The sequence below is a fragment of the Panicum hallii genome, chromosome 4 (assembly GCF_002211085.1).
Source record: "Panicum hallii strain FIL2 chromosome 4, PHallii_v3.1, whole genome shotgun sequence".
NCBI lineage: Eukaryota > Viridiplantae > Streptophyta > Magnoliopsida > Poales > Poaceae > Panicum > Panicum hallii.
Window position 1 is genome coordinate 44067246 of NC_038045.1, and position 27751 is coordinate 44094996.

A 27751-nucleotide genomic window follows, 5' to 3' on the forward strand; every position below is an offset into this window, starting at 1 on the left:
GCTAAGGTTTTAGCCGTGATTCAATTGCTAGTCAGGATCTTAGATTTACAGCACTGTGGGAGCAGGGCCAAACCTCTGATTTTGGAAGGAGATTAATGGGCCTGCTAGTCACAGCCCATTAATCCCATCATTAACCTTCCTAATTGCATTTTGGGTGGTTTCAAAATGTGTCCATATTGTTTACTACCTTAACTGTGAAGATCACATTCCTAAAATTTCCAATATTCTCCCACTTGATCGAATGGTTAATGGCTAATGTTCGTATCATACTTATGTTCACCCATAGTATAATGGTAAGTATTGGACCAATGTGTCATCAGTAGCTTGATTCACTACTGGGACCCCATTACCCACGGTCTCACTGAAACACCTCGTTAGAACGCTTAATCGTTAGTTGGGAGTTAGTAAACGGCCGATAAACCAGGATCTAAAGACTATCCATATCAGTAACGTGCTGCTTAAACACATTGGGTGGTAAGCCTTTAGTGAGCGGATCCGCTAACAGAGCATTAGTTCTTATATGCTCAATCTTAATGGTTTAATCCTGGCATCTTTCTTTAACAACATGATATTTGAGGTCGATGTGTTTGGAAGCACCACTCAAATTGTTATTACTCGAAAAGAACACTACAGACTGATTATCGCAGTATAACGTTATTGGTTCCGTAATATTGTCAATTACCTTGAGGCCCGGAATATCATTCTTAAGCCACACAACCTGTCCAGTTGCTTCATAACATGCCAAAAACTCCGCTTGCATCGCCGATGCTGTAACTAAACTTTGTTTGGAGCTTTTCCATGATATTTCTTCTCCAGCTAACATGTAGATATACCCCGATGTAGATTTCCTACTGTCCATACACCTAGCAAAGTCAGCATCAGTATAACCCACAACTTCGAGTTTATCTGATCTTCTATATGTAAGCATGAAGTCTTTGGTACCTTGGTAGTAACGTAATGCCTTTCTGATGCCTACCCAGTGGACTTTTCCATGATTTTTCTGATAACTTGCAAACATTTCAGTAGCAAATGCCAAGTCTGGATGCATACAGACCTGTGCATACATCAAGCCTCTGATAGCTGAAGCATAAGGGATGTCCTTCATTTCATCTAATTCCAATTGGTTTTTAGGACATTTGGCCTCACTAAACTTATCATCCTTTGCTAATGCAACATGTGTGGCCTTACTCTTATCCATATTAAATCTCTTAAGCATTTTCTCAATATATGCCTTTTGAGGCAATCCTAGCGCTCCTTTGGTCCTATCTCGGAGTATCTCAATGCCTAGAACGTAAGAGGCCCCACCAAGATCTTTCATACCAAAGTTGGATGAAAGAAAACTCTTTGTTTCATGCAGCATACGCTTATCGCTGCTCACTAATAGGATATCATCCGCATAAAATATTAGAATTATAAATTTACCACCCTTTATCTTAGTGTAGATACAGTTATCCACATCATTCACCTTAAACCTGAATTTCTTAATCACTTGATCGAATTTAAGGTTCCATTATCTTGACGCTTGCTTAAGTCCGTAGATGGACTTCTTTAGTCTGCATCCCATTTGTTCGTTGCCCTTCACAACAAAACCTTCCGGTTGTGCTATGAAGATGGTCTCATCAAAATCACCGTTAAGGAACGCAGTTTTTATATCCATCTGATGCAGCTCTAAGTCATAATGAGCCACTAGCGCACTGACGATTCTAAAAGAATCTTTCTTAGACATAGGGGAGAAAGTTTCATTATAATCAACCCCTTCCTTTTGTGTAAAACCCTTGGCTAAAAGCCTCGCTTTGAATCGTTCGACGTTCCCTTTGGAATCACGCTTAGGGTGTGTTTGGTTCAGCTGTGGATTCCTGAAAATCTGATTTCTGGAATCAGCTGTGGGAAAGCTACTGTGAACTGACAGCTGTGGGAAAGCTAAAAACTGTTTAGCTGAAACAACTGTCAGTTGTGGATTTCTGTAAGAAATGTCTATTATGCCCCTGAGATCCCATAAGGCTCTTCATATGCTAATTAATCGTATGGACATGTAGATGACCGTTTTGGAAAGGAAATATTCATGTTTCTTTTTTCCCTTTTCCCTTCTCCCTTTTCCCGTTCCTTATCTATTTCTCCTCTGTTTTTCGTTACCAGCACGGGGGGCGCGTCGGGGGGCGGTTGGGGGCGTGACGGGGGGCGGCGGGCGGCGGCAGGGGGTGCGGCAGGGGGCACGGCGGCGGGCGGCGGCGTGGGGCGCTGCAGGCAGCGCTGCGGCGGGGGCGCGTCGGGGGGTGCGGCGGGGCCGGCCCAGGGGGCGGCGGGCGGCGGCGGGGGGCGCGGCGGCAGGCGGTGGCGTGGGGTGCGGCAGGGAGCGCGGCGGCGGGGGTGCGTCGGGGCGCGGCGGGCGGCGGCGGGGGCGCGTCAGGGTCGCGGCGGGCGGGCGCAGCAGGAGGCGCGGTGGCAGGCGGCGGCGGGGGGCGCGGTAGGGGGCGCGGCAGCGGGGGGCGCGGCGGCGGGGGCGTATCGGGGTCGCGGCTGGCGGGCGTCGGTAGGGAGCGGAATCGGTGAAATCTGGTGTCTCACCTGATTCTAAAGTGACCTGCGGGAATCGGGTGATTATTCGGAATCGATTCGTCCGTCGGAGGCCTTTGGTTGGGATACTAGATTTTTGGACGCGAATCTGGCTCCTGAAGCCAAACCAAAGGGACCCTTAGTCTAGTAGACTTCCTACTATTTTGACTCCATTAGGAATATCTACTGAATCCCATACGTTATTAGAACTCATGGACTTAAGCTCTTCTTTCATAGCCTCAACCCATTTAGCAGAGTTCTCACATGATATTGCTTCCCTGAATGAGTTAGGATCATCAATCTTCTCAACATCATACATGTCTTCACTTAAGTATGTCTCATAACCTAGGAAATTAGTTGGTTTCATACCCGCTGCGATCTTCTTAAGGGTGAAATAGGCTGAGGTGCTAGTTGAGGCACCTCTACTGGGTTTTCAACTTCAACATTAGGCGCCACTTGCTCACCTTGTGATTTGCTTGCTAGCTCAGGAGCTACTTCAACTGGAGGAGCAGCACTAGTACTCTGAACAGGAGGTGTACTCTGAAAAGAGGGAATGAACAGCGCCACAAACTTAGGTGTTATTGTCTCCTGAATCACCGGGATGGGAAGCTTAGTCTGTATTTCTTCAAGATTTATTTCCCTCCTTGATAAGCTCCCACTGATTCCTGCATCCTCTAGGAACACAACCTGTCTGGTCTCAACAAACTTAGTGAGGTGATTGGGACAGTAGAAATGGTATCCCTTAGACTTATCAGGGTATCCGATGAAATGGCAGCTCACCGTCTCATAACCTAATTTCTTCTGTTGTGGATTAAACAATTTAGCTTCAGCAGGATAACTTCACACACGTAAATAATTAAGCGTTGGTTTCTTTCCAAACCATGATTCATAAGGTGTCTTTGGAACTGATTTAGTAGGAACCCGATTAAGTATATACACAGCTATCTTTAACACTTCCATCCATAGTTCCACACATAAGGTAGAATAGCATACTACGCATCATGTCCATAAGTGTACGATTACGATGCTCAGCTACTCCATTTTACTGTGGTTCACCCGACATACTGTATTGAGCCTTTATACCATTCTCTTCAAGGTACTTAGCGAATAGTCCAGGTATTTGGCCGAATGGAGAATGTCTCCCATAATATTCACCACCTCGATCTGATCTCACTAATTTAGTAGTGATATTATGTTGATTTTCTACTTCAGCCTTGAATATCTTAAATTTATCTAATGACTCGGACGGATCACGAATAGGATAAATATAACCATAACGAGAGAAATTATCAATGAAAGTAATGAACGAATCAAAACCATCCACAAACTTTGTTGGGAACGGGCCACAAATATCAGTATGAATTATTTCTAATAGGCCTGAACTCCGAGTAGCTCCTTTCTTAATACTCTTAGTGAATTTTCCCTTAATACAATCAATTGATTGTTGATCTAAGTCTGAAAGGTCTAATGAATGGAGTATCTCTTCTCTTATGAGACACTCAATTCTCCACCTTGAAATGTGGCCTAAACGATAGTGCCACAACTTCAAAAATGTCTCATCATCATGCTTACGCTTATTTGTTACATCACACATATTCATCGTAGAATACTCTTTATGAAGAGAGAGCAAATAAAGTTTGCCTTGCAAATGCCCAAGGCCAACACAAATATTATGAAACTTAATATTGCACAACGAGTTGCCAAACTCACAAATATATCCAATTTATCTAATTGCAAAACAGAAATAAGGTTTCTCTTTAAACTAGGAACATAAAGAACATCTTGCAAACGAAGGTTGAAGCCGCCCGATAACTCCAAGATGAAGCTCCCAATGCCTTCAACCTTGACTTCATTGCCATCAGACACTCTTAGGTTTCACTCCCCCTCTCTTATAGTTCGGATCGAATTGAATGCCTGCAATGAATTGGAAATGTGCATAGTGGCACCTGAGTCAATCCACCAGGTATTAGAAGAAAATTCACTAAGAACAATTCATCAATAAATGAAACATAATCAAGGTGCTTAGGTGACTTGCAGAACTTGCATAGCTTCTCATCAGAAGTCTTCTTGTGCGGCATGACCTTGCTCACTTTATGGCTCTTGAACTTCTTCTTATGCTGCCTGCTGCTGCCTGATTCAGCCTGATGCTGAGAAGCATTGCTGAAACTAACACGCTCGAAGTGTTGACTAACCATGTTGACAGCATCCTTCATCATTTCAGCTTTCTACCTTGCCCCTTCCTCAACACAGTAACTAATGAGCTCAGCCATGCTCCAAGTCACCTTCTGAGTGTTATAGCTTATCTTGAAGGGATCGTACTTTGAAGGCAGAGATGTCATAATGAAATGCATCAGAAAACCATCAGAGATGGACATATACAGCGTCTTGAGCTTATTAGCCATGTCACACATACTCATAATATGCTCCCCGATTCGACTTTGCCCATTATACTGTGAACTCAGCATCTTCATGATGAGGGTGCTAGCATAAGTCTTGGAGGAGCTCTTGAAGTTCTTCTCCACCTTGGCAAGGTAAGCCTTGGCAGTCAAATCCATTTCATCCTGGTTCTTACCAGGAATAACACCACGAATGGCAGCTGAGATCGTCTACTTATTGATCATGCTGGCCATCCTATCACATCTCTCCCATTCCTCAATGGAAGTACTATCAACATTTGCTTCAATGGGCTCTGCTGGCTTGTCCTCATGTAACGCGAGGTCGTATTCGCACACAACAATGGCCACTTGCACCTGATTATACCAGCTGGGGTAGTTGGCTCCATTCAGGGGGCTCAATGTTGTTCAGGTAACCCGTCACATTATTCACTAAAAATCATAAAAATAATAACTCAGTTAAATTCACAATTAAGATGCTCATAAGAAGTATGAAATTAACCCTACGATGATCTAATTAAAATCACACTTAAATTTCAATTTGCATCACCGATAGAGAAAACAAACCAAATTTATCATAAAAACTCATAATTAAAACAACAATGGTCAGAATTAATTACAAGTATAATTTAAATAGAGCACATCTCAATTGCATATGGTGGATAAACATAATTTGCAGTGAATAACTGCAATTAAATATAAATAAAATCATTTAAATAACTCATGGAACAATAATAAACATAATTCTAGCAATTATAAGTGCAACAAAAATTAAATAAAAGATTAAAAACATTAAACAGTAAAGAAATAAAGATTAAAACATTAAACAGTAAAAGATAAAGCTTTAAGTCCTGAAATGGGCTAAGGTGCTGTTCGGATGCAAGGGCAAATGGCAAAAGGACAAATGGTAAAATTTTTGCTCCTGTCACATCAGATGTTTGGACGCTAATTAGAAGTATTAAATATAGTTTAATTAAAAAACTAATTACATAGATGAGGACTAAATGACGAGACGAATCTATTAAACCTAATTAATCCATAATTAGCAAAATTACGGTAGCATTTGCCCTTTTGCACTTTGGGGTATTTGGATCCAAAAGTGCAAAAAAAAGTGCAAAAGAGCAAAAGTTTTGCACTTTCTCTTTCTCTTTCCATTGGATCCGAACAGGCCCTAAAACTCGCAAATCAGCCCAAATATAAAATCAGCTCGACTCCGTTAGCGCGCAGAGGCTCGCGGCACAAAGCGCCCACTAGTGCAGCAGCCTATTAGTGTAGCACGCGCACTGGAGCAGCTCGGCCCGCGACCGCTGGGCTCCGCTCATGGCGCACAGCCAGTAGCGGCACGGCCCGGCCAGTCGTGCAACTGGCTCGGCACCACCCAAGCCGCGCGCGCATTCGGCTCCACCCAAAATGGCCCGCAGCTGCGCACGCTGCAAGCGCCGCGCCGGTTCGCAGGCCCACGGGTCGCGCATGCCCTGATGCGAGTTTTTTTGAAAAAGGGTTAAAGAAAAATTAAAATTCAAAAAAGGGGTACCGGCTTGGAATATTTCAAAAAATAGGTGCCTCCCGCCAAATGAAAGGGCGGGATGACGCATCCCGCCCATCCAATGGGCGGGGGGTCGGTGGGGGGAGGAAAACTTTTTCGCAGGGGCCTCTTCGCGAAAGTTAGGCAACATCCCGCCGTTCCAACGGGCGGGGTGTCTTCCGAGGGGCCTCTCGCCCGTTGGGAGGGCGGGACGTTCCGCCAAGGGGCATCCCGCCGCCCCCCCCCCCCCCCAACGGGCGGGAGGTCCCCGCGAGGGGCAACCCGCCCTTCCAACGGGCGGGATGTCTCCCCCCCCTCCCCCCCACTATTTAAGCCCCCACCCACCCCCTAATTCTCATAAAATTCATCAAAAATCAACAAAAAAGAAAAGGAGGAGAGGAGGAGAGGAGAGGAAGCAGCGAAGCCCTGTCCACACGTCGGTTTGGAGGTATTATAATCGTATAATTATTAATTATTTTTACGAATATTTGTTAGGGTAGTTACACGTAGAATTCAGTATTTTCAATAGCTTTTAGAAATATTTGTTAGGATAGTTCTGTTATAAATAGTTTTTAGTATTTTCAATTATTTTTAGATATATTTCTTAGGGTAGTTATATTTTGAATAGTTTTTATAATTGCAGTAGTTTTTAGACATATTTTTTAGGGTAGTTATATTTCGAATAGGTTTCAGTATTTTGAATAGCTTTTAGAAATATTTCTTAGGGTAGTTTTGTTATAAATAGTTTTTAATATTTTTAATTGTTTTTAGATATATTTCTTAGGGTAGTTATATTTTGAATAGTTTTTATAATTGCAGTAGTTTTTAGACATATTTTTTAGGGTAGTTATATTTCGAATAGGTTTCAGTATTTTGAATAGTTTTTAGAAATATTTGTTAGGTTAGTTCTATTATAAATAGTTTTTAGTATTTTCAATTATTTGTAAGAATATGTCTTACGGTACTTACATTTTTCATGTAGATATGGCGCAGACACCAGAGCTCCTTGACGCGCACATCGACGAACGGCACAGGTCGTACCTGGCAGCGGTGGAGGGGCAGGAGCTTCACGAGTTGCGCCTTCGTGTAGCAAAGGAGTTGTTGCACCTGGACGACCGCTGGCTTGACAGGTGATACTTTATATTTTTTTACGAAACTAATGTATAGCTTGTACGATAATTGTAACCACAATGTAAAATATATAGGTTATGTGAGGCTGGTTTGTTGCCACTCGCACGTATGCTTCAGGCCGGCGACGGCCAAGACGGTGGCGCCAAGAAGCGGATGCAGCTGGACCGCTTTCTACTTGCAGCGTTGGCGGACAGGTGGCGTCCGGAGATGCACACGTTCCATTTGCTGTGCGGGGAGATGGCCCCCACGTTGCAGGACGTGTCGTACTTGCTCGGGCTTCCCATTGCAGGTGAAGCTGTTGGCCCGGTTGCCGTGCCACCTTTCTGGAGGGCGGAGCTGCAGGAGCGGTTTGCTCCAGCGAACCCGCCACTTGTTGTGAACGTACCTGATTTGCCCGGCCCCGCCAAGAGTTGGGTAATACAATTTAGGGTACGTCCAGTTATTTTTTATTTAATTTAATTGAATCATATGTGAGTACCTCTAAGTTTTGAACAAATATATTACAGGCTCAGGATCTGCACCCTCTGGCTGGGCAGTACGAGGTGTCACGATTCCTGGAGGCATATCTGTTGTGGTTGTTCGGCTGGACTCTTTTCTGCAACTCTACCGGAAATTATGTGGACAAGGTGCTCATGCAATACGCGCGCGCGATTGCGGATGCGGAGCCGGGCCAGGTACCTGGGTGGAGCTGGGGATCGGCAGTGCTTGCTGCCACGTACCGAGGCCTTTGCCACGCCTGTTTGAAGACGGAGAGGACCGCCGTCATCACAGGCTGCCCACTTCTGCTGCAGCTATGGTCGTACGAGCGATTCGCCATGGCACGTCCCCTAATCAGTAAGGAGCCTTATCCGCCCGAGATGTATGGGATGTGGGACGAGTATAGCCCCACGACGAACCGATCGACGGGTAAGTTCTTTTAAGCTCTTTAATTTACTGTTGTACGTTTCTGTATATGAGGACGTGGGGGCCTCTAGTTCATCTCATGCGTCGGCCCATGTGTACACAGCTAGCCCGTCGACCTCTGCAGCACCGCATGCAGCGTCCAGCGGTACTGCCGCTAGTTCAAGCTGTAAGTCTTTTATAATTGCCATTTCGATCACCTTTGATTTACACGACTAATTTTGTTTCTTTTTATAGTCATGCACTCGACGGCAATGGGACCTCCTCCTGCAAGAATGGAGCCTCAGACGTTTGGCGCGTATGCTCCAGGAACGTCTCTCCCGTCAGGTTCGATGCCAGCTGCACCAGCTGCACCGTACTCTCAAGGCTACGCTCAGCATGCATGGTCGGCGGGAGCTCCTGCGTACGGTGCTCCATTCGGTGTGCCGGACTGGGATGACTGGGAGGGCGGCTCTGCCACTTGGTCAGAGCTGGTGGGCGGCGGCGCCGAACCTGACATCATTGGTCCATCCCAGACGTATGATGCTCCAGGTGCACAGTCCCAGTGTGGCAGAACCAACCTGAATTATACCGACTCAAGTACGCGAGTCCTCACTGGAGGGCTACCTCGTACTTCAAACGGTATAATACTATTGGTCTATCGGGTAACGTCCCGATAAACCACCGAACTCAGGATCCAACAAGGTACCTCACACGAAGGTGAGTCCAGAGATATAATGCCAAAATAATTTACACCACAGGCAGTTATATTACAAAAATATATAAAGTAACATTAGCTACCACTGAGGAGAGATTATTACAAAACAAGTTTAAGTTTCTAGTCAAAGCAGCGGAGTTTGAAAAGCGTAGTTATTATACACGTCGTCATTACAGATATTATACTAGCCCTGGCATAATATCACTCGGCGGAATCTGCGTTGGCCGGGGACGGATCCCATTCCACGGACCAACCATCAGGCAAGGGGTAGGGCCACGGTGTAATGAACGCTGGTTCATCAGAAGGATTACCTGGAGTAAATCAACAAAAGCAAGGCTGAGTATACTAATACTCAGCAAGACTTACCCGGAATTGGGTATACCTTAGCCCATAGCTAGACTCATGATGGCTTTTAGCTTTGGGAAGAGTTTTCAGCTGAAAAGCAACAGAGAGTAGATCCTTAATTTCAACTTTTAGCTTTCAGGTTCTAGTTGATTAACCATTCTAGGTAAGCACCTATAACTATTCAAACATGGTAGAATCTTTACTCAAACATCATCTTTGATAATCACATAATTGCTCTTGTTACTCTATGTGATAAAGGGGATAAGCAGTCTCATACATCGTGAGAGGCGGACGATTCTGAATTGAGATTCAACCCTTGCAAGGTAAACCTAACTCACACGCTTGGAACACCACAGGGTCGTTCCGAAGCAACCGTTTGCCTTTCATTCCGACTCGTGGATCAGGGCCACCACAAGCGACTGCAGGTCATACGCACTTCCAAAGTGCAGGACGTACGTCTGTAGCGTGACTACAAAAGCCGTACTCCTGGTTGCCCAGCAACACGTATGCCTACACGTCGAACAAAGTAACAAAAGAAGCAAATACATGTGGTGGGAGGTATGTCCACTCCTCGGGCCGATTGGTTACTAGGCTTACCGCTTACCATATTTCACGGCATGTGGCTAGTACTTTCAAACGCTTAACCACCGCTACCACACACTGCGACCTTATCAAATTCATCAAAACAGACGGGGTATCATCTTGACCATGATACATCATAAAACTCCCGTCCGTCATCCTTATAATGATAACAAGAATGTAAACATCACAATTCCTATATCGCGCGAGTGACAGGAAATCACTGGACTTCTACCGGTCCTATAAGCAAAGCAGCTATTCGGACTCAAGTACTAGTGTTCAATACATTGGTTCCTGGAATAATGCAACTAAGGGTTCCAAACAATTCCTAAAAACTTAATGCATACAGATATATATAAGTAATATAGGTTGTAGTGTAGTAAAGTAGGGGTTATGTCCGGGGCTTGCCTTCGTTGGTGGGGTTGGGGTTAGTCAAACTATTTTCTTCCGAACCTTGGTTCGGGGCTTCAGAGAAATCCGCGACGAGAGTTCCGGGGTCTTCAGAATAACCTCCTTCTTGTTCCGGGATCAGCTGATAATCCCCGTCGGCGAGAGTGGTCGAGTCTACATGATATGCAAAATGAAGTTTAATGAATGTATACATTGGTAGGTCAGTTCACGATAAAGTTGCAATCTAAATAAAGGACATTACATTTTGACAGTCAACTTAACTACCCTGCACTGGGCAGTCATTTATCGAGTACTAATTAAACTAACTAGTCTCGTTAGGCAACCGGGGGGGGTTACCCTAAACATCCAATTTAACTATATTAGGTAGTGTATCTAATTACCTTAAGCAACACTAAACACACTTAGCAATTTCCATTTTTTTATTAGTTAAACATTATAATTAACTTTAGGTTATTATTTACTTATGATTAAGCTTGAATTAATTTTAGACACATTGTAATTTAGTAAAATTAAATTAATACTTATGAAAACTACCCTAAGTGGGTTTAATTGAAATAACATTACTCTAGATAGTTCATGTCATAGATAATTAGAACAACTCACTTAATTAAACAATATGTTTAACTTAAACAATTTTTACAGTGCAAGATAGTTCAACACAGGAGCTACAAAATTTACTAAACACAGATTGATATTTGATATATTTACTGGAGTTTTATTGGATTTTTATTCTAAAAGGAACTAAGTCACCAATTTAAACAAGATCAACATTGAAATTTCAAGATGCAATTATATCTGAGGTTTTACACTAAAACTAGAGTTCAAATTTTAAGGGCATCATAAACTACTCAAGACTAACATTTCAGAAAAGTTTCATAATTTTTCATGCATAATAAATATTATTTAGGAATTACCTTTGAATTTAAGCTTGAATTTTATAACTCAAGTTATATTAGGCTTCTGGTTCCCAATTTTTTTATGATGGATCATACTTATAAAGATCAAGTCAGGGTAGAAATTTCATCCCTGAATATGCACAGATGCTTCTGAAATTTATTTGTGAAGCTTTCATAAACATATAGCAAAGGTAGCAAAATATTCTAGCTAAAGGGCTGATCTAGGTCTCAAAAATTTACACAAGCCTACTCAAATCATGTGCAACCTATGCTCCAAAGATCAACAGCAACAAAGCTATAGATCATAAGATTCAATTAAAACATCCTTTTACTTGTATTTAAAATACAGAACAAACTATATATTTTCATAACTTGACTGTGAAATAAAAGTTGTAGAATTCATCCTAAGAATGCTAACCCAACAAGTTTGGTATTTTTCTGATTTTTCTATGAATTATTACACATTTTTGAACTTCACTGGTTTGAAATAGAGAAAGGGACTGAAACTTTGCATAAAGGACCCTAGAAGAATTTAAAGGCTTGCAATGTAGCCCTTGGCCGGAGTCAGAGCGGGGAACACAGGTTTGACCGTCGATTCCGGCGAGGTTGGTCGCCGGCGGTGGGGAAAGAAGAGGGGAACAACACGAGTGAGTCGAGGGCAACCTTCTGGAAGTCTTGGATGGGATCGGGAAAGTCCGTACGGGCCTACCCACGGCGAGGCCGAGGCGGCGGCCGGGACGAATGGCGCGGCGGCGCTCCGGTGGCCGAGCGGGGAGAAGGGTTGGCCGGACAGCTGTGCGAGGATGCGGTGGAGCTAAAGGCGAGGTGGGTGCAAGCGGAGCAGCTGCAGAGGAATGGGACGCCGGTGAGCTCGTGCTCGCCGGCGTTCGGGCGGCGATGGCTACGGCGTTCCAGGGGCTAGGGGCGAGGAAATGGCGAGCTGATAGTTGGAATAGGTCGAGGAGATCCTAGTGGTACTGGTGCGCTCGCAACATAGAAGCTGGGCACTCGGTTTGGAGCCCGCCACGGCGGCAGCTCGGTGGCGGCCGAACGGCGACGGCGTGCGCGTGGCAAGCGCGGGGGATGCCAGAAAGGGAGGGGAGCAGAAGTGGAGAAGGCAAGGGGCGACGCGTGGGAGAGGAATCCAGCAGGAGGTGGTGCTCGGGAAGCTGCGCCGGCGGTGGGCGGCGGCGGCAGAAGCAGAGCAGAGGAGAAGCAGGGGTGCCAGAGGAGGAAGAAGGCAGACAGGAGTCAGAAGGACTGATTTGCAAATTTAGAAATTTCCAGGGACTCCTCTGTAAAGAAAGAATTCCTGTTGATACAAAAGCCTAGTGAGGAAAATGTCTAAAGCAAAGTTGTAGAGAATTTCAAATCCTACAAGAATGCTTTAAGGTTCAAGTTCAAAATCTCAAAGAATATAGTTATATTTTAAACTTTAGAACACAATTCAAATTATAAACTTTGTCTTGTAATTCAAACAAAATGCTTTAATGTTTAGGGTCTTTTTGCAAGATTTCCTGCAGTAATCATGACTAGTTCTTTTTACATTTTAGCCCTTAAGTAAATCTGAGTTTTACTTTTACCTTTTAACCATTTCACATGTAAACCCCTTATATTTGTGTTAATTACACATGGATCCCTAGTTCCCAATAAAGTCTATTTTTCTTATGTTTTATTTAACTTTTGCTCTGTTCTTCTGTACAATGATTTAGGTTTACCACTTAAAAGTACTTTTACACACTTATACTCAAGTAATTACACAATTCCTAAATTACAATGATACCCCTAATGTTTTGTACAACTTGTATACACTATAACATGCTTACATATAATACACCCAAACTTAGTATCTAGTTGTCTAACTACCTGGATATTACACCCAGGATGGCCCCTTCACGCCTGCACCTCCTCCGCCTCGTCCTCACCGTGCTCCAGATGCATTTACGTACTCGGAGGATCACATACGCCGACGGGCTAGGACTAGGGGGGAGGACCAAGAGAGCGCGAGGTCCGGGACATGCGGGGTAGATACTCCTGATTCGGTCGACTTTTTATATTTAAATTGTTTTTGTATGATACTATTTTCTTTTTAATTGGTTGATATATCGTAGTATCATAATATTTGGATCCTACGTTGCAAAACGTTATCGTATAACCATATTCATACGAGATTTAGATAGAGCAATCTTCCTCGTAATTGAATTAAAATTTTAAATGTATACAAAAGAGTATGGCGAATCAATATTGTATTTGAAAATAGTCTGAATTTTAAATAGATTGTAAATCATAAATTCCAACAGAAAATAACAAAAAAAAAATAGACAGTCAACATCCCGCCCGCTGGCCGGGCGGGATGCCTCCCGCCCTCTGGCCGGGCGGGATCCCTGCCTCAGGGACCTCTTCGCGAATAAGAAACTTTCTTATTCGCGAAGGGGCCCTCGGGAGGGGCCTGCAAAAAACTTTTTGGAACATCCCGCCCTTTGGTTGGGCGGGATGTCCCCTCCCGCCCGATCAACGAGCGGGAGGCACCCATTTTTCGAAATATTCCAAGCCGACACCCCTTTTTCGAATTTTAATTTTTTTAACCCTTTTTTTAAAAAAAACTCGCCCTGATGCGCCGCTGACACCGCGTCGGGCCCAGCCGGCCTTGGTGCCTCTTGGCCGTCGGCCGCACCGTGGGGTGCCGCGCGCAGGTCCATCCAGCCGCGCCGCCTGATGCTGCGCAGTCGGGCCCCGCTGGCACCATGCGCCAAGCGCCCTATCGCGGGTCACTTGTCTGCCGCCCCTTTTGCGCCTTCGTGGTCCCTCCCGCCAACGCCGCGTGCGACCAAGTCGCGCACGGCTCCGTCGGGGGGGCTCCACTAAGGTGCTTGCTCACAGCGGAGTGATTTTTGCACCCGCACTCACGCCATGTGCGACAAGTAATTTCTTCAATCTTAGGGTTATGGTTTGGGAAAATTTAGGAATTTTAATTATGCGCTGTGTATTTACCATTCCCCTTCTTCTCAATGCTTATTGTGTGTCTAATTGCAGGAGATATGAATGCTAATTTGCGGGAAATGAACTAACATGGACTAACAGTAGGGAACTGAAACCCTAATTCACTAATCATGCTTAGTTTGCTTAACTTAATCACAAAATTAACTTGATTAGGCCTCTGTTAACTTGAATTAGGCACTAAAACTTTATTCAGAGACTAATTGCATCTAAAACTTGATTCAAACCTAAATGTACAATAGGATCTGATCTGCACACAACTTGAACCAATCTAATCCGACAAACAAGGAACTTTTTAGGCTTTTTCTCAACAGATTGATCATGTTAGGCATAAGCATAAGAGTAGCCCTGATACCAAATGTTGTATCTGCTAATTAACATAACGGGATCCTTAGCCTAAACATGATAACAATCTCATAACAGGATTCTTAGTCTAAACATGATAGCAGCAGCATCAGCCATTGATGCTCCCTGAGTTGATGACGCCTAAGCCGTAGAGGAAGTAGGTGTTCTTGTCGGAGTAGACTAAGCAGTGACATAGCGGCAGGGGTGAAGCTACATTGGGTTTAGAGGGTGCTAATGCACTCAAGAAAATTAACAAAATCAGTGATTAAGTATAATTAATTATATATATATACACCCACAACTCAATTCTATGCACCCACAGCCGAGTGCAACCCCTTCAATTTACTCTAGCTTCACCACGGCGTAGCGGTGGCCTTCGGGATGCCAACGGCACTGACCGGGGTAAGGGCAAGAGCTTTTGCTCCCCTCCAGTGCTCTGTTTGACCAGAGTTTCTAGGTGGCTAGGGTTTTAACCGTGATTCAATTGCTTGCCATGACCTTAAATTTATAGCACTGTGGGGGCAGGGCCAAGCCTCTGATTTTGGAAAGAGATTAATGGGCCTGCTGGTCATAGCCCATAATCCCATCATTAACCTTTCTAATTGCATTTTGGGTGGTTTTAAAATGTTTCCTTATTGTTTACTGCCTTAACTGTGAAGATCACATTCCTAATATTTCCAACAATCCCAGTTAGGCACCACAAGGAGTGGGCAATTATTGCTGCAGATGTGTTTTATAGGAGTTATGTTGACGTGGAGCCTGCTGGACACTAATCGCCTAACCGGGACAACACTTTGATCAAGGTTGAAGAGATCCATACCCGGGAAAGGAGCAAGGCTAGACAGAGATCAGTTCACCGGGTGTTCGGATGGCTACAACAATAAACATGGCTCGGTAGCCCACGCAAGCATCACGAGGTCATGAGGGATCTACTTATATATGCCGGCGGTTGGCCCCTAATTGGACGGGCTTGGAGAGGTTTGTGAGGTGGCGGTGATTCTGCTTGTCCGAGGGATAGGTTAGGGGACAAAGCGTAGCTCGTAAATGTCTTTGCCAGCAAAGTTAGCCTGCGCGCGAGCATGCGATGCGAGAGGGTGGAACTCGCCGGCATTCTCGAGTGTTTTTCAAAATTTTGAACTCGTCCTGCTTGTTTGAGCGTGCACATGGGGGCGTACGTGTCGATGCGATCTTGAACGTGGTTTAAGCGTCGGCGTTGTCACATTAAGCGGTAAGCAGCTGACGCAGCTACTGCCAGTGAGATGCAATGCGGAGCAGCAACACTTCCTGAACCCGAACCTTGTTTGAAGAAATTCATCCCAACTCGAATATGAGCTCACCTTAAACGTCTACTACACATTTTGAAGCCGACTCATAGGTCCACATCCTCTAGTTAGAACTCCAGTTCGATCAAAAGGTTAAGGGTATAAGTGATATAGACCAATGATATCTGATGGAAAAAAACATTGACTCAGTATTCATATACAGAGGTATCGAACAGCCCACTAGTTCAAACATGGTCGACTTGTACAGATGTCAAAACTTTTGTTTCCCGAAAAAAAACAATAATCCCATAGTGTTCAAGATAACATGTACTTCCACTGATATATTAATATCTTCCAAAGTATCCATACAGACACTAATTTAAACAGCTCCTGCATATAGCTTCGTATGCACATTCCCAAGCTTAGTGGTTTTCAACTGATGTATGTAAATCAGCGTACTTCACCAACTTCAGCCACTTGTTAACTACACAAAACTAGCTATGGCTATAGAACAACAATAACTCCATTTTATTCACCATCTACAGTTCATATGTTGGATTTGTTGAAGGTTGCTACATGAAATCCTTTCAAAACTTGCCCTCAACATGATCGAAATGAGCCCGGTGGTGCTTTTTGGTTGAAACATGGTTGTGATATCCTTGGTATGAAAGCGTAGAGAGTGAAATTTACAATCAGGTGTGAAATAGTGTACTTTGTATTATATATAGACAAGGGATATGTCCTATATCATCATGAGAACATGATGGTTATGACATCATGTCAGACTCGAACATATCCTTTGGAAATAAACAAGTTGTGTAGAAGTGCTACTGTCTCAATTATAATCGGGGTCGTCAAAGTATTAATGTGCAGGTATGTTCTTTGTGGCTCTCTGTGAAATTTTGTAGCATATTTCTATGTGTTTCTAGTATATTCCCATGCTTTCTCAGTAGTTGACAAAGTCCATCTCTAATATTTATTACGTAACAGGTAAAAGAACATGTGCACCACTTGAGGGCGAAAATTGCATAGGAAGTTCCCTTGGGAGAATGATTCTATGAGATATGGTATTAATGGGTGTTTGGGGCGCCCTAATGCGTAGTTTATTGTTCTTCCTAATGATATCCATTGTTGGCTATGCAGTGTGACATGTTTGTGAACAGGGGTGGACCCACGTTGGGCCCAACGGCGGTAGGGGCCGCCACTCAAGCTTTGGATTTTCAGTTTCCACTGGGCCTTTTTTCTGTAGCTGCAAAGGCCCAACTAGGAGCAGGCCGCCACTCAAATCTTGAGCAGGGTCCTTGCTGTGAAAATGGTCTAACCGACATAAGACAAGAACTGCTAAGTTTATTTATGACTTTAGCTTATAGGTCCAAATTAAACAAAGAACAGCACAGGTAACAGTCGGCTGGAAGGAACGTGAATGACTGACGGAATATGATCGATGTCATTGTGATTCCAAGGTCTTGCATTGGAACTCCTGTCAGTGTCTTGTTGTTCATGTTGTCTCGATCCTAGGTGTTGAATTCTGTGAAGGGGAGTCCACGCCAAAGTCTTTGGCATGTGATGTTTTGGTTTTAAAACTGTGTATTTATACCTTGAACGAAAGGCAGGGCTCCTTTGCCATTATGCTTCAAACAAAATCAAAGGTCTTGAAGAAACTATGCGTTCCTATGCATGTTAATATTTGCACTATTATATTGCATTTCACTCCAATTTGCAGCAGCTGTGACCTGACCTAGCTCGAGCATGTCGATGATGCCTAACAGCAGCTCATGACGTAATCTGCCTCTGGTTTGCAGCACATGTTGCCGGCTTTCGCCGCATGTTGCAAGGATCTGGTAGAGAGGTGGAAAGGCCTGGCTGCTGGTGAGGAGCCATGCGAGGTGGACATCTGGCCGGAGACGCAGAACCTGACCGGGGACGCGCGTCATCTCCAGCGCCGCGTTCGACAGCAGCTACCGCGAGGGCAGGAGGATCTTTCAGCTCCAGGAGGAGCAGATCGAGCTCACCATTCTGGCCATGGACAAGCTGCACATCCCTGGTTACCTGTGAGTTCTCTCAGTCTTCGCTCCTGCCATGTCTTTCAATTTCTTGTTTGTGCTTGTGCAGCAATCTTTTTCTTGGTCTGCCGTGCTGTAGTACTAATGCATTCTATGCTCGTGCAGGTTCCTGCCGACGAGAACCAACCGAAGGATGGAGGAGATCGCTGCTGAGATTGAAGTGGCCCTACGACGCGTCGACGCATCGTGGCGAAACGAGAGCACGCCTTGAGGAACGGCGAGGCGACATGTGACGACCTCCTCGGCCTGCTCCTGGAGTCGAACATGGAGCACTGCAAGGGCTGCGGCGGTGACTCCTTCCGTCCTTCGCAGGCGGCATCACCACCGACGACGTGATCGGGGAGTGCAAGCTCTTCTACTTCGCCGGCAAGGAGACCACGTCGGTGCTGCTCACGTGGACGATGGTGGTGCTCGCCACGCACCCGGAGTGGCAGGACCGGGCGAGGGAGGAGGTGTCGCGTCTTCGGCGATGCCGGGAAGCCGGAGCATGGTGCTGTACAAGGTGCTGCGGCTGAACACGTACCCCGCTGACGGCGCTCCACCGGACGACGGAGGCGCCGACGGAGCTCGGCGGCGTGAGGTATCCGGCGGGCGTGGTGCTGACGCTGCCGCTGCTGTGCGTCCATCAGGACAGGGACGTGTGGGGGGCCGATGCGGGCGAGTTCATGCCGGAGAGGTTTGCGGAGGGGGTGTTCAGGGCGTCCAGGGACGCGCCGGCGTTCTTCCCGTTCGGCTGGGGGCCACGCACCTGCGTAGCCCAGAACTTCGCACTGCTGGAGGCCAAGATGGGGCTCGCCATGATCCTGCGGCGCTTCGTGGTCGAGCTCTCGCCGGCCTACTCGCATACGCCACTCTTCGTCGGCCTTCTCAAGCCAGAGCATGGCGCGCAGCTCAGGCTCAAGGTCACAGTCAGACGGAACGCGGTATGTTGCGACATTCCCCGCTCCCGGAACTTTCGTTCCGAATCGTGGAACGGGAACGCAGCGGTACGGTCGCAGGTGCGTGCTGGGACGCGCTCCACTGGTGCTGGGTCGTCGCGCGGGAGCTGACGACGCCGGCGAGGGTGGGAAGAACGGCGGGGCGCGAACTGGCGACAACGGCGAGGGGTGGGAAGAAGGCGCGGCTGGCCCGTGCGGAAGGAGGAGAGGTACGGTGCCGCGTTCCCGCTCCTCCCACCCTCCCGTCTGCGTCCGCCCATGCCGCACGCGCGCAGCGCTCCACCCACGCCGCTCCGCCCGCCCGCAGCCGTGTGTGCCGCCCTCCCGCAGCCGTGTGGCGCTGCTCCGCATGGCCGCAGCCGCCCACGCCGCTCCGTGTGGGAAGGGAGGCCGAGGAGGGGAGCCGGCGGAGGAGGGGAGCCGGCGACGGCAGAGGAGGGGAGGGGATCAGAGTGCGAGAGAAGGACGGGGGGAGGGATCGTGATAGAAAATGAGAGGGAGAGTGAGAGAGAGACCGGGATCAGGATCCTCGTTCCATAGCTATATTTCGGGTACATCGTTCCAATTAACTAGGGATCATAATCCCAACTTCGATCCAAACATCCCGAAGAGGTATACCCTCTGAGAATCGAAAATTTAAAATTATCTATCCACGTACCACGTTCCTCGTACCTAGGTGGGAACTTTTATGAGTGTGCTCAAGGTGCTCCGGAGAACTAGTGAGTGGTGACGTAAGGACGTGGGAACTTTTGTGACTGTGCTTAACAAGGTGCTTCGGAGAACTGAGTGGTGACGCAAGGACGAGTGGAGTGCACATGGCTGCTGACCATATTGCACTCAAATCTTTCCCCGTAACTAACTAGTCCATTAAGGATGTTAAGAGTGTATTTACTGTAATTATATTGCCTCAAATCTTTCCCCGTAACTGCTATTTACTGTAATATTTACGGTAAGGCTAGCCCAGCTGCATCAGTTGCTTTATTTGGTCCATCAAACACGCACAGAGATGATCAAACAATCTTTGAACCAAACGACCAAAAGCAATTCTTTATTACAACAATTACAGGCACGTAGAAACCTGCTTGCCAATATTACAACATGCACATGGATTTCTCTCCAAACATCACATCTGTTACAAAGTATCGGTTACGGTAATAATGTTCAAAGTTGAACATGCCAATCCTTATACTATTAGGTTCTTCATCACCTTCTTTTGTATGAATATAATGAGGAATTGAAAAGAGTAATAGAACTGAACGTTTGTGAATGAAACAATGATAAAAATATTATCAATAACCAGTACCATAGCTGTCCGACATGCCGCCATGGTACCCACCATAGCCGCCACCGTAATTGCTAGCTACAAACCGAAAAGAAATTTTATAAATAAATAGTTGTGATTTTCTAGAGATTATTAACGTGAGGTTATTAGAAAATGAAATTCACAATCAACTAGATGGAGAGTTTTGAAGATTTAATATTAGCCAGCATGTCATCATCTAAGAACTGCTCATTTTGATGGGTCGATCGTACTGAATGCAGTAATCAAGTGGTCCGTAAACACATGTGGTTATGTGTTACTGCATCTATCATGGAAGGTTATGATAAACCTTCTCAGGAAGTACGAGCCTGTTCTTGCATAAGCGGCAATCATGGATGTCAAGTGCGAAGACAGAGAACGTGCGCATGTTATTCAAACGGTTCATGCACGAAAGTTCTCCTAATTGAGACTAATAGCATGCTTTATTATAACAATTTCTATGTCAAAAACAATATGCACTCAAGGGAGTTTATGAGACTAATTACCACGCATAGTGTGGGTGAGATCTCTTGCAGCACATGCGCCCTGTAAGATGATGGCGAGAGAGACCAATACCATACAGAGCAGGACAAGAAGCTGGGAGGACATTGCTGAGGATGACATTGTAGCCTTGAATACGATGTTGTGCTGTGACGCTGATGAAGGCGAACTTATATATATACTCCGATAGGATCTAGGCCAGCTAAGATTAAGGTATAGTTTGAGACTGCTGCTTAATTTTCTCTACAACAGCTTTCTCAAAAATTCAAGATTGACTGGAAAATGATGCTACCATGTTCAACTGCAAGCTAAGCCGCCATTTTGTATCTTGGTCAATGTGTGATGGCTTCCGCACATGGAATATGTTATTTGTTCATGCCCAACTAATTATGCTCCATGCAATCATCTATACTTCTACCAGATGCTTTTCCTTTGTACTTGCATCGTTAGATTAAATATTATAATCAAAATCCTAGTACAACAGCACTCCGTGCAAAAGAAGGCTACAGGCAATACTTTCATTTCGGATCAAGGGAGCGACATCCCTCGCCCTCCCCTTTCCCCAGCGCTCTCCCAGAGTGACTCGGAGGTGACACGCCAACACCCTCAAGTGCCACCGTAGCCCAGTGGCCCCAACCGCCACTTGCCATTGGTACGAAAGTGCTGAAGTCAGCCCCTGTGTATCCACCTCCCCTCTTTCACCATTTCTTTCCTCTCCCGCTTCTTCCCACCTCGTCGCGACCTAGGTCGCCTGGTCCACTGTTGGTCGCCAACCCCCTCGCTCGGATCTGCGCTGTCAGAGCTCAGGGTGGCCACTCTCCCCCATGACTGGTGAGCGCCAACGCTCGTGATGGCATCTCACACCTCCGTCAAAGGACTTGAATCCAAAGAACGCCGACCCGAGAGGGACCCTGTCAGGGCGTGGCGTCCAATGGAGTGCTCTAGGCTCGGCAGGCCATCTAGCGTGTCACACCCAGTTTTAAGGATATAACCGAATGCACAACTGTATATATGTCAGGATCAAGTTTCATACATACAGTGACTTCATCAGTGAATAATCAGTAGCAGTATCACGAAAAAAGAACTAAAAGACTATAAAGATTATCAGAGTTATACAGCTTATCCTGAAAATGAAGACTCCAAACTTCACAGGCAATCGACCGGGTGTTGCGTAGGCCTAGAACTCAGCATCATCTTCAACAGGCTTCACATCAACTTTCTCTTCTGAGCAGCATTTATAACAAGCGTGAGACTTATGGTTAGTACTCAGTAAGTGTTGGAAATTATATGATATGAAGGCCAAAAGTAAGGAAAGGCTGGCTGCCTTACTATGATAAGCAAGTTTAGTTGGTTAAATTTTATTAGCACTTGATTACTAAGGTATAAGTTTATACCAAACCCATATTAAAAGAAACAGAAGAGATATAACCAAAACATAACCATACCATAAACATGGTCCATGATTTATTTCATCTTCAAGTTTATTAATCATGTGAGGGTCCAAGCCGCTCTTAACTGTGAGCACGGCTGATATATCAGTTTTCACTCTGCAGAGGTTGTACACTTTACCCATAATTCATGTCTCCTGATTTGCCCGAGGTAGCTAGCCTATTAAGCACTTCCGAGGTGAGTGGCAAGCGATTCACTACGAGACCTTTACAAAGATTCCCTAACTTGTAATGATCTGCTAAGCTTTCAGGCCATAGAGGTCATAACCTCCCTAGTGAGGTGGTACCTTAGCCAAGGACCATAAACAAAGCCTCCAAGAGAATCGGGCTATACCCCATCAACGCACTCCTCTCTTGCCATTTCGGTAAGATTATCACAAGATAAAGTTTCTAATTAATTAGCTAAGACTAGTGCCGTATAGTATTGTGGTTACACTATTTTTCTGGATGGTTCTCCATATTCTGATTAAACATATGGTCTCGTAATTAACAACAAAGAGCATGAACATGGGTAAAACAGGTCTAGCATCATCATTGTTGTTATCATGGTTATATATTATTCCCAAACCGGAACAGTTGTAGCAACTAAATAATAGCTACCCAACATAAAGGTAAAACCCAGGTTGATAAGGAAAAATTAGGAGACATATCCTTAATTAGGATCTATCAAAATTAGGACGCATGCATGCATATAGAAAAAGTTATATTTATTGTGATTATTAGGATAAAAGAATGATCAAGGAAACACTTGCCTTTCTTTGGAAGAATAGTTGCTCAGAGTCTTCAACTCTTATTCTTGAAACTCTTAATCTTCAAAACTCTTCGATCGCGCTCCTTCTAATGTCAAACGAGCATCAGACCGCAGCACAACAACAAACAAACAAACAAGAAGAACTAAGAACAATACACCAAACAAAAGAAAAGCTTAAAAAAGAGCGTACTAAAGGAGAGCGCTCGTTGCTATGGTCACGAGAGCGCAAGAAACGTGGAAAACGGAGGTATGGTGGAAAAGAAACAGCTATCAGAAGATTTATGTTATAAAAGAGAACAACAGAACTATAAGCTTCATTTATTTTAATTTAGAAAACAAATGTAAAGGATACATAATAGAAAATATCCTTGATTATAATTAACTCATATTATATTTTGCATCCGCAAAATGGAGTAGAACTTAGTCAAATTTTATTTATAATTTTCTATGTATAAATTACACTAATTAAACAATTAATTAGAAAAGAAATTGGTGAGAGCATCTAAATGTTGAACTTTATGATTCGTGTTGAACTAAAAAAATTATAACTAAAATACATTTAAGTTGATATTAATCAAGTTAACCTTAATTATGAAACCAGAGTAAACTCTTAATTGGATTTTATTTAGAAAAACTAGATAAGAGAAAATTAATCAAATTAAATCTATTTTTAATTTTAAAACAGGAACTATAATACAACAACGCTACTAAACAATAGCTTAGGATTTTAAAAGACTAACACGAAAAAGAACGGATCTAAAACGCGGAATCTACGAAAGAAACAAGGCTACAGGGATCTAGTCATGATTAAATGTAGACGCGAAGGACTAGCTGCTGATTTTTACGAGACTCAGAAAACTGAACTCGCAAATTGACCAAAAGCTAGGGTTAGATCTATAAAAGATCACGGGTGGGGCTGACTTGAAAAGATCTAAAAAATCTAGGGGTTTTTTGCGAAGTTTGCAGGACACAGAAAAACACACGATAATTACAGATTTCTCCGGGGGGCTAATATGCAAAAAGCTTTGCGGCACATCCATGGTGGCTAGCGGCTACTATTTTGCAGATTTCTTGCGTTCTAGGGCATGGGAGAGCACGGGGAGTGGGGGAAAAGAAAGAGGACAACGAAGGGATTCGATTGACTGCTAAGAGTAAGGTATAGTTTGAGACTGCTGCTTAATTTTCTCTACAACAGCTTTCTCAAAAATTCAAGATTGACTGGAAAATGATGCTACCATGTTCAACTGCAAGCTAAGCCGCCATTTTGTATCTTGGTCAATGTGTGATGGCTTCCGCACATGGAATATGTTATTTGTTCATGCCCAACTAATTATGCTCCATGCAATCATCTATACTTCTACCAGATGCTTTTCCTTTGTAGCTTAATTTTCTCTACAACAACTTCTTGGCTTGTTCCTAATCCTAAATGGCGACTTTGAATACTGCTCTAAAAGTCAAGATTGACAGAAAAATGATGTTAGCACGTTCAACTGCAAGCTAAGCCGCCATTTGTATCTTGGTCATTGCGTGATGGCTTCCGCACACAGAATATATTATTTGATCATGCCCAACTAAGTATGCTCCATGCAATCATCCATTCTTCTACTAGATGCTTTCGGTTCCTTTGTACTTGCATCGTTAGATTAAATATTATAATCACTCCTTTTTAAGACTTTCAGCTTTAGTTTTAGCCTAGTTTTCTTCTTCTTTTACCTTTTGTTTTGCATTCTGGTTGTAAAAAGAAAGCACTCCTTTTTTTCAATAAACTCCTGTAGGGGCATGCCCCTCCAGTTCAGTGGCGGAGGACGCGGCAAAATCAAGGTATGGCTCAACTTATGGCTGAGCGCTACGGTAGAAATTTGACACCGCAATATATAGCAAATGATATCACGAAAGTCGAAACATGTACAACAAAAATAGAAAATACCTTATCATTAGTCCAACTTTTGTAAACGCATCATGATAAAATTTATCATCCATTCTATCATGTTTAAAAAGGTAACAATAGAAGCAATAAGCCTTGTTCTTCTCCACACTATATTCCAACCAACTATGTTGGCTAAACCAATGCTTTTGAAATCTCCTTTTATCATGTGATTGAGGAAATTTATGACCAATTGGTTGAGTCGGACCTTTAGCTATGAATGCCCTTCTAACTTCATCTCTAATATTAGGAGCAAAGCGATCAATTGGAATACGAAGTCCTGGATCAGAAATGATGTGATCCGGGTTGAACTCAGTTATACCTTCAAATTCTTGACCATTAACTTCTTCACTATTGTCATCTTGACGTGCTTAAACTTGAACATGTGCATTTCCTTCACCATTAACCTCTTGAATCAGAACATGTGCAACCTCTTCTTCCCCTTGTAATTGAGCTTCATGATGATCTGCAACTCCACTAGCACGAGTGCTAGGTCCACTGCAGCCTTGACTAAAATAGCTCTTCAAATCTGTCAATTATCAAACATCAATCATCAACAATGTAAACAATTAATACAATCAGAAATTTAGCATCATATCAAAAATATACCTTTTTGGGCAATCTTTTTCCTTGCATTCTTATCCATACTTCCGATGCAGGCTACGGAGCGGGCTTGTGGAGCGCGCGCTCGCCAACAGCGCAGCCAAGCTCGACGCGGAGACCTCCGTGCTCACCAAGGTCGCCGGCTTCGAGGAGGAGCTACGCGCGGCGCGGGCCGCGCGGGTGGCTGGCGCGGCGCTGCTCGGGGGCCAGGGCGGTGGAGGCCATGCGGGCGGCCGTCGATGGCGGCGCGGCCCGGGGCGGGGCGGTGGAGGCTGCGCGGGTGGCCGTCGAGGGCGGCGCGGCCCGGGGCGGTGGAGGGCGGCGCGGCCCGGGGCGGTGGAGGGCGGCCGGCGGCGGACGAACGCGGCGGTGGAGGGCGGCGGACGAACGGGACAGGGAGCCGCCAGCAGAGCCAGGGACAGGGAGCGTGATGGGCTTAGAGTTATCTATTTTCTGGGTTGGGCCAGTTGAAGACATGGGTATAATAACCTTTCTTGGGCCAGGCCAAGGTATTGCCCAAGCAATACCAGGCCACATTGGGCCCTCCGCCCATGCTCCAGTTCCTTCAAAAAAAATATTGTAATCAAAATCCTAGTTGATTGTGAAGGCACATCCCGGCGTCGGCTTTACCTATATTTTGCGCAAATCAAGGGTTGTAGAGTGAAACCATTTTGTATGCTCAGGCTAAAATAAACTGCAAGCCATACCTTCACTAATGAAGCCATTTTAATAGAAGCGCTGCCAGACGGTCCCTTAGTTCGATCACCAGGAAACAGGCTCTAGATGTCATATTCCAGTGAATGTAGAGTAAATTCCACCACACGTCTCCGGTTGCTTGCCTAGCTCTAGAAAATCGAGGGCCTCTTTTCCTAAACAATGAAAAAATGTTGGTACGTCTTGACCTGGTAGAGAAGAGTTGCCCATTCCATGAACCAATGATAACCCGCCTCCTCCAACGGGACCAAGTGGTGTTGGAAGATGCTGCTCCAAGAAGATATGCAATACGTGTTTAGAAGTACAGCGCCAGAACTCTAATGAATGTATCATTCTCAGGTCCGATTGGCTTCCCAAATGCCTGATGCAGATAGGCAAGGACGATCCCCTAGAGAGATATGATGGGCCACACGTGGGATAACACCAGGAATGATTTTATGCCATCAAGTATTTCCAAGGCCAAGATACCATGTGGGAAGTCGAGGTAGGATCACTACTACAGAAATCATTTTCACCATCGCTATTTTTACCGCCGGTTTTGTAGACACTGGTGATGAAACATTTTCACCGGCAGTTTCAAAGTAGCGAAGGTTAGAACCGGTGGTGAAAACCATTCAGTTATCACCAGTGTCAATGTAGTGGAGGTTAGAACCGGTGGTGAAAACCATTCAGTTATTAGCACCAGATTTTCACCATCAGTTCCAGACATGGCCGGTGGTGAAAATCCAGTAGTATAAATACCCCCCTCCCTCTCCTTCTTCTCCCTTACGCCCAGCACTACTTTCACCATTGTATATCATATATTCCTTAATTTCCTTCTTTAAACATAAACTTGTTATCATTTGGCTTGTATAATGGTCAAATGATTACAACACGTATGATATATATGGATGTTGCTTTTACTCAATATATGTGGAGAAAATATTCGTGACTGACAATGTTCGCATCAACTCATCCCCATATACGATACATTTATTCATATTTGTAACCGAGAAAATCCATATTTAGATTTATATCCAACAACTATTCATGTCCAACTCCGTATTTGAAGGAAAATGTAAAAACAAATATAGGTTCCTGAAAACGTTCATAAAAAAAATTGAATTCTAGTAAACATATTCTTTATTTAACCTTCATTTCAGGGCACACTTTAAAAGGTTTCCCTCTCCTCGTTAGCTCAATCCGAGGGCATTAAAGCCAACATCATCTTTTTCAATGTGTCAATTGAAATAACCTTGATTCATAGGTTTTTTTATCTAAAAAAGTAAATTATCATTTCAGAAAAGTAGTACACTTTTTAGGATTTTAATATATTCCTTCCCTTTTGTTGTAGTTAGTTCAAATTTGAACTATATGCATGATATGGTAAATAAGACCTTTAACTTACAAAAGAGATCATATATGTGTACGTATGTGAATACATTGTATTATATCATAAGTGGAAACCTATTTCGCTGGGCTCAAAAACAAATTCA

At 44.5% G+C, this 27751-nt stretch overlaps 1 long non-coding RNA gene and 1 pseudogene across 1 annotated transcript; one reads left to right on the forward strand and one right to left on the reverse strand.

Moving 5' to 3' along the window:
• Positions 1-17839: 17839 nt before the first annotated feature.
• Positions 17840-19146, forward strand: LOC112890520 (annotated as a pseudogene).
• A 921-nt stretch (positions 19147-20067) lies between these two features.
• Positions 20068-20972, reverse strand: LOC112888398. Its single transcript, XR_003227810.1, has 2 exons — positions 20842-20972; positions 20068-20395 (listed from the first exon to the last, which is right to left on the reverse strand). It is a non-coding gene; the product is annotated as an uncharacterized LOC112888398 (long non-coding RNA).
• Between the last annotated feature and the right edge of the window lie 6779 nt (positions 20973-27751).